This window comes from Mus pahari, chromosome 6 (assembly GCF_900095145.1).
Source record: "Mus pahari chromosome 6, PAHARI_EIJ_v1.1, whole genome shotgun sequence".
NCBI classification, from domain to species: domain Eukaryota; kingdom Metazoa; phylum Chordata; class Mammalia; order Rodentia; family Muridae; genus Mus; species Mus pahari.
The window spans coordinates 46,931,849-46,938,203 of NC_034595.1; the positions used below are offsets into that span (position 1 = coordinate 46,931,849).

At 41.4% G+C, this 6,355-nt stretch overlaps 1 protein-coding gene across 3 annotated transcripts in view; it reads left to right on the forward strand.

Moving 5' to 3' along the window:
* The first annotated feature begins 4,690 nt into the window (after nucleotides 1-4,690).
* Nucleotides 4,691-6,355, forward strand: part of Fggy (FGGY carbohydrate kinase domain containing) — a 379,357-nt gene continuing 377,692 nt past the window's right edge. The window contains exon 1 of one of the 3 annotated variants that reach the window (XM_021199715.1): nucleotides 4,691-4,775. The gene's annotated coding sequence lies outside the window, so the exon portion shown is untranslated. The remainder of the gene's footprint in view (nucleotides 4,776-6,355) is intronic. The other 2 variants (XM_021199716.1, XM_029540042.1) reach the window with 2 other exon arrangements.

Genomic DNA, 6,355 nt, shown 5'->3' on the forward strand with positions numbered 1-6,355 from the left:
TACAATAACTAAGGCATCTTTTAAGGCAGTAGTAGATATTCCTCAGTGAAAGAATACAATTTGAAATTGTATATATAATTAAATTCTGACCATTTTTGTTTATTCACGTTAAAATTTACCACCATAGACCAAAGAATCCATCTTAGAAGTTGTTTAATTTTTATTAGCATTTAACATTTTTGCCATATTTAGTGTGGCTCCAAGGGATAGACATGACTAGGGTAGCATGAGAATGAAAAAAAAAAAAGATAAATAGGCAGAGACACAAAAAGTTGTGGGTTGGGTGGTCTGGGCACTCAGATGGAGAAACAACAGCATCTCAGAAGCCACCTACAGAAGCCAACTACAAACGGGTGGGGAATGAGGCTGGGGCACTGCTTCAGCCTCACCACTAACATTGCTTGTCTTAGGATATCTCCTTACTTACGTGATAATAGATGCTAAATAAAACTGTTATGCTTCAACTACACTAAATATGGCATTAGGGAAGCTCTTGGAATTTCATGTTCTTGGACCTTGCATTCTGTTTTCTTGCTTTGACACAGTATATGGTTCTAGAACATTTCCTAGTGTTGAAAGTATACATTTCTCGAATTTTCTCATTTAGTAGATAGGAAAGTTAGAGCACCAAAGGGTTACATCTTACGTAGATTACTCAAGATTACATGCCCGGTGATGTCCTGCCCGGGACTCCTATGTCCTGATTACACTGCTGCTATGAACACTATGAGGAAAGGATTATTTCCTATGAGTTCAAATCATTGGCCATTATCTGCTCCTCTGTCATTTGCCCTCAAAGTACCATAGTGTTCTCTGACCACCACTGGGGCTTCAGGGCACTTTCATGACTTCTTTGACTTCAAATCTCAAGTTCAATGTCACACGCATGGGATACCTGTTCCAGGAGAGATTCTTTCACTTTGCCCATACCTCCACTTCCTCAGCAAGGAATGATTTCAGGTTGGGCGGTGCCTCAGCACTTAATCCCTATAGTCTTCATGGTAGTTACCACACAGTTTTGAATTTCTTTGCTTTAAAATATGTGTTCTTAGGAAAAATTTAAATATATATATTTAAATTTTATATATATATATATGTATATATATATATATAAAATTTAAATAGAGTAATCAAGGAATTTAATGAGCTTGTGTGCCCACCATCTAAATCCACCAACTACCAGAATCTTTCCATTGCTAATTCTTATATCGTTCCTATTTATCCCATACTTCCAGCTATGCTACCTCTCGCTTTTTATATTAGATGCGAAATTGACACATACTGAAACATATAATTCCAAATAGATGTGTTTATGAGACATGAACATCTAGCAAGGCTTTCAACATTCTCACTGGCTGGGATAGTTTCCTTATGTCCATTCACAGTTTGGCTCAGTCAGTTTCCCTCCACAGGCCTCTCTAGGTCTTTTTCTTTTCTTCACCATAGTTTGTTTTGAATGTGTGAGATTATAACATCACAAAAATGCTGTCTTAGTATGTGAGTTCATCGTTTCTTATAAATGCTGTCACAAAACTTTAGCTCTTCTCTGTTCTACTTTCTCTCAGTATATTTTTTAAATATCCATTCATGGCCTTATAATAACTTTTCACCCTCCCCATCCTGCCTCTTTCACCAGTGTGAGGCTCACCTCTTCTCAGCCCATCCCTAGGGTTGGGCATGTAGCTGGTATCCTTACAAGAACTGTCATTATGAAGACACGACTGCCTTTCTCCAACCAAGATTCATGAAGGGATGGTGATGTTAAAGCACTTGATTGCCATATTTTCTGCTGTGTGGCATAATCCCCCTGGAGTATGGAGCAATCATAGGAATTAAGAGATGAAACCTGGAGAATAAATGGTCATTTGAGACATGGTTGGGATTCCTGGATGACCCTTATGAGTTTTACTTTCTTCTTAAATCACCAATTGTGTGAATCAATAAAGTGGCTATTTGCTTCAACAAATTTGAGTTACAGTTTTTCAAGCAATGCAAAGAATTATTTATAATCCTTAATAATGTACCGTCTTACATCTTGATATCATTATTTATAACTCCAGAGGCATTCAAACTATTCAAGGAGATGGGAGCAATAAATATTTGAGAATATATGACCCAAGAGGAATTCTGGTCCGTATGTTATGCAATCGTGTTAAAAATCATTAATTTTTATGACAGACCTTAGTACTCAGATGCCACTATCATTTCTGAGTGTACTCTTCATTATCTTATATCTATATATTGCCATCAAATACTCGATGACTAATGAATGAAAACAATGAACATTTGCAAAAAGGGAACTCATTCTTCTTTTCCCTGTAGAACATTTGTTAACAGAATCTGTCATGTAAAATGGATGAGGAATTGTTTGTTAACGATGTTATGTATTCATGTATGCCTATGTCTATGTATACATCTGTTTATTTGTGTACATATGCTTTTCTGTATCTCTAAGTTTATGTGCTTGTGTGCCTAAATATAATTATATGTATGATATATGAGTATGAAGTGGTAATATAAGACTATACAAATATGATCATACAAAGTGTGGTTGGCTACACATGTGGTTGTGTGATTTCTATCAGTGTGTCTATATACATGTGTGTCTGTGTTTATCCTTTTGTATCATGATTTAATTTGCAGTTGTGTGACTATATGTGTATAATAAAGAGTGAGCATGAATTTATATGTATACATCTGTATACTCTACTGCTGCAGTCTAGATATGCATTGAACCAGTCTCCAAAGGATTCGTATGCTGGAAGCTTGGTCCCTAGTGTGGTGATATTGACAAATGGTAGAACCTGTAAGTTGTGAGGACTTGTGGGAGGTAATTATGTCACTGGGAACACTGGGCTCCATTGGGATTGATGCTGCTTTCTTGGAGTGAGTTAAATTTTTCAGAGAGCAGACTGTTAATGAAGAAAGGCAATCCTATGCCCTTGCTACCTGCTGCATGGAGCCATTTCCTCTTCTGTTTTTCGGCCACATTGTGTCAGCTAGTATTTTATAAAGTACTCAAGATTTGTTATTTCTTTCCATAAATTATAGCATGAAAATATACATTTCCCATAGTCCATGAGGCAGTAGACACATTCCATTCTGGGATAGATTAAGGAAGAGCTGGGCCAGTGCATTATATGTATTAAGCATCCAACCGTTTGCAAAACATTTATATGATGTAGTTTCAGATGTGGTTCTATAGTAGAGGTCAATCACCTGATTTCTAGTGCTAGATGAGCTGTGGGGCTTTTTTGGACTCAGCCTGGTCTGGTGTACACAGCATTAGGGCCTACTTGTTTCTTTCTTCTGTGTGCCTTTTATCCCAAGGTCATTTTATTGTTTAAAATGGCTGCTGAAGGCCCAGCCACAACAGTATCTTTGCTACTGATCTTATGCTATTTAAGAGGAATCAAATAAAAACTAAATACACCAAAGACGAGAAACAGCTATCCACAAAGGCCAACACCCTAATTTATGTTTAGCAAAGAGCAGACCTTTCATGTTCTCACCCAAGCCATAGTCTGTGAGGCAACAGGCACATTGCATTTCTGGGATATATTAAGGAAGAGCTGGGGCAATGTAGTATGCGTATTAAGCATACAAACTTTTGCAAAACATATACATGTCTGGTACTTAATTTGTTCTTCATAGTGCTCTGGAATATTATAATTCCTGTTGTATGCTTGGTTCTGTGCAGACAATTTTTTGACTAGCTGGAAATGCAATCAGTGGTTCTTAACTGTCCGAATGCTGAGACCCTTTATAACAGTTTCACGGGGTGTTGTGACCCAACCATAAAATTGTATTTTTTTGCTACTTCTCATATTTACTTTTGCTGTTGTTATGAATCATAATGTAAATATCTGATATACGACACCAAAGAAGGTTGAAGACTACTTGTGTAGAGGAAAATAAATCTAAAACAAGTCCTCCAGTAGAGTGAGGGACTAATCCTGTGGTCTCAGCCTCACCGAGTTCTTACCTGGATGACAGAGAGAGATCGATCACTCGTTTACTCTCAGGTCATGTGGATACTAGGCTTAACATAATAAGCACACCAGGTCTGATTAAGGAAGTCTCTGTTATTATTGAGAAGGATTGGTTTTCACAACCTTGGAATAGTTCCCCCCCCCCCCCCGGGGAGGGGAGCCAAACCGGTTTTGAACTCTCGGTATCTAGCGATGAGGATACTGAGAGTCCCCGTAGCTTACTGGAAAGGTCAGTATCAACCAGTATGTCAACTTCTCAAAGGCAGGGGTCATATATCTTTTAGATTTACAGTGTCGTCTCTACCTCAAAGCCTCGACCACAGGCATAAAGTGTGAGAGTTCCTGAAAAGCACCCGGTATATAAAGGGTTCAAGGAATTGAAGCCCACAGCAATCCTGGTGCTCAGCCGAGGGCGATTTAACAGGAAATATCCACCACATACTGTAGGATGACTAGGCTAGCTGGCGCTCAGAGGGGATTGCTTAGATTGAGCAGTCTCCGTTGCCTTGGCGTCTTTAAAATCCAGGCAGCGATCTAAAGAGGATTTTGAAATGCAAACCCAAGATTTACACTGCAGTGGGGCGGGGCGGGGCTCACAAGTCCTGGCCATTCCCGGTACCCGTTTCAAAGGACCAATCAGAATGTGCCTTACAAAGGTTGCTGGAGGGGCTGGACTGAAGCGGGCGGAGTCACAGCTTGTTTGGACCGCCCTGCTGGGTGCGGTGCGGCTGTGCATGGTGGCCTGCTGGCCTGCTAGCTAGAATGTGATTTCATATTGGACAAGTAAGTGACCCTCCCAGGGGCTCTTGCAGGCACGCAGGCTCTCAGCCAGCTCCCCCCCCCCCAAAGCTTCTCTAGCCTGCTAAATGTTTCCCTCCTTCACCTTTGGGTCTCACTTCAGCCAGGCCACTGGCTGGCCTTTCAGTTTCCTGTGTATTCTGGGTGAGGTGTCTTGCCCAAGGGTGAGGCCTTTACTGCATCCCAGTGACTGCCCTACAGATGTCTGGGGCCTAAGGCCCTATCTCTCTGAGTAGTATACAGTTATTTAAACAAAGTGTTTTTTTCTTCCAGAAAAGAGAATTTTGCAACGCCCCCCCCCCCCCCCCGCGCACCTCAATTTGGGGACAATTCTCTAAACATTTTAAGTCTTTGAATTCAAGTTTGGCAATGTAGAGGCATTTCAAGGCTGGTGCTGTTTAAGGCTGTAGAAGCCGAGCATCTGGAGAGGCTGCAGGCCAGGAAGGATATAGGGGAATCTTTCCATTTTTATGAACTTCATGACCATTTCAGGATGGAGATACGCACTGTGGGGGAACTCCTCTGTCACCGGTCCGTTCACTGGAGCAGTGCTTACATCTTAGCTCGAATTTCTTCCCCTAGTTAAAGGGCAAGCTGTGGCCAAGTTTGATTCTTTTTTCATCAAGTGTGTGTGTGTGTGTCAATTCAAAAGGTCCCACTGGATTGTACTTTTAGGGAGCAAATCCGTAAGGAACAATTAAAGTCTGACTTTGTGGCTGGATTTGTAGATTTGTCTTTTTCATTTTCTTGTCCTTTTTAAAGGGTTTCCAGTCTTTACTGTGGGCTCCGTGAGTCCCTACATTTCTCTTTTCTGTTGCTAGCTGGGGCTGCTGATAGACTGTCTTCTGGAGTCTCCGGTTAGAGTAGCTGTCATGCTTGGTCTTGACTTAACGGCTTCTGCTCTGGCTGTGTAAGGCCCCAGAGGACTGCTCCTGACTGATGGGGCTTGGGGGTGGAAAATAGGGGATGAGGACGGCCTGTGGGTGATTTTTTTTTTGAGGGGGGAGTGGCTTAGGGTTAGGAAGTCAAAGTTGTCAAGTAGGAGAAGGGAATAACCCAGTTGGGGGAGCACTGTGTTTCTGGGAAGGGTGCCAGATTCTTATCCAGGCTCTGATGAATTTTGGTGGGCTTTGTCTTCTGGAGTTTAGTTCTTTTTCTATAATCTTTATCTAAAAACTACAGCCATTTATTAGCTTTTTAAAAGACAACACCACCACCAACAACAACAAAAACCAGGTTGGGGCAAAGCCCTGTCTTTAAACTGCCAGCCAGAGGGGAGTCTGACATAGTTCTTTGTCTGGACTGTGCCATGGAGATCATTTAACTCTTGAGATGATTGCAGGAAGAGAGGTGTTCTCAGCCAGGGTAGTTAGTAGCAGTCCCATTTAGGAGTGACTGACATACAATTAACTGTATATTTTAGATTGCATTTGCCGAGATTTTAAGAATTCCAGCGCCGGGCATGGTGGTGCACGCCTTTAATCCCAGCACTTGGGAGGCAGAGGCAGGAGGATTTCTGAGTTCAAGGCCAGCCTGGTCTACAAAGTGAGTTCCAGGACAGCCAG